Below are 1,679 nucleotides of genomic sequence, written 5' to 3' on the forward strand. Positions count from 1 at the left end.
AAGAAGAGGCTGAAGGCTCAAAGTTAATCTTTTAATGAAAACATCCAGCTTAGCAGTAAATAAGCAACTAGGCCTGAGCAAGGTTGACTTTGAAAGAATTTTGCTGGCTTTGCAAATTTACTTCAGAATTAAGTGAAGTTTATTACAAAATTAAACTTCAAAGTGAACAAATGGTTTCTTTTCTCTCAAACTTTATGTTGTCCTCTGCTCATCACAGATTGTTAGAGGTAGGGAGTGGGTGATTTCAGGTAGGAAATTACTTGGAGAAGGAGGGGCTTTCTGTGGTGATGGGGTTAGGGTGGGAGAAGAGCAAGCACAGCCTGGGAGCCCGTGGGCAGGACAGCAGTGGGGACCCAGGCCAGGACGGTCTGAGCTTTGGGGATTGGGATGGAGGATGCATAGTGTAGAGCCTTCCCTGCCCACAGAACTGTTCTGGGGAAATTAATTATTCTAGATTAATATGGGAGGCAGGGAGAACCAGTGAAATTTTTGAGTGGAAAATTAATCAGGAATATACAAGAAATGCTAGGAAAAGCGAACTTAAAAGTACCTGGAAAAATAGAATTAATTTCTCCAGAACAGTTCTGTAGGGGTCCCAGAAAGGTCACTAATTTGTCCAGGTCTGTTCGTCTCCACTCCTCCCCCAGCTCTTGCCACTGCTCCTTAGTATTGCTACAGCTCACGTGTGTGATGCGCTTATGACGTGCCAGGCACACTACACGTGTTACTTCATTTGATCTTCACGGAAGGTCAATCTTTTCAAGACTGTCTCTTTTTCAGAAGAGAAAATGAGATTAATTAACATGACCAAAGCCTTTCAGCAGTAATAAGCAGAATTGGGATTTGAGCCTAGCCTGTAGCCAACACACGGGGCGGGGGAGGCAGAAATCCTGAGCTGTACCAATGACCATAACAGTGGGGTTTGCCTTTCCTTTGGAATCTGTAGTTCGAGTGCAAAATGAGTTTCCCACTGACTTGTCATACCATCTCCACTCAAGGCTCATTGGCTATTTATTTGGAGGGTAGTCACTACCTGCTACCTAGCCACTAGAGGACAGTATTACCTCAAAAGTGCTTTCAAAAGTAGCCAAAATCTGGGTTCTGGAAATTTCTTTTCCATAGCAATTTTCACAACCTCCATAATCAGCCTCTAGGCCATATCCTCGGTCAGCTCTCACATAACCTGGCCTGCTCACAGTCCCCTGATCCAGACCCTCCCTTGCTGTTTTCCAGACTCCAACTCTGTCTCTCCCTTCCAGAAGGAAGCCTGGTGATGAACACACACTGGAACGTGGTGTCTAAGCTCCAAACTGCAGCCACTCACTCATTAACATCCACATGTTACTTAAATTCTCTGTGCCTCGGTTTCCTCATAACACCTCCCACACTGTAATGAGAAGTAAGCGAGTTAATACTTAAAAGGTGCTGGCAGTAGATAGAAAGAACAGTAGAGGTTCTCATGAGAGACTCTCAAGTTTGAAATAATGACCTTTTTGGAGACCTTTTAAATCTGAAACATTGCACTGAGTTAAAGAACATCTTCTCTCCAAGGTAACACACTATAATATCAGCCTCTAATGTTTGCACCTAAGTGAACTGATCTCAAATGGGGGATATAGGGCCACAGGCAGAGCTTTCTGAGGCAGTATTTTTGCAGCACCTCTTGAATTCCAGGGAAT

This window comes from Macaca nemestrina, chromosome 1 (genome assembly GCF_043159975.1).
Source record: "Macaca nemestrina isolate mMacNem1 chromosome 1, mMacNem.hap1, whole genome shotgun sequence".
NCBI classification, from domain to species: Eukaryota; Metazoa; Chordata; class Mammalia; order Primates; family Cercopithecidae; genus Macaca; species Macaca nemestrina.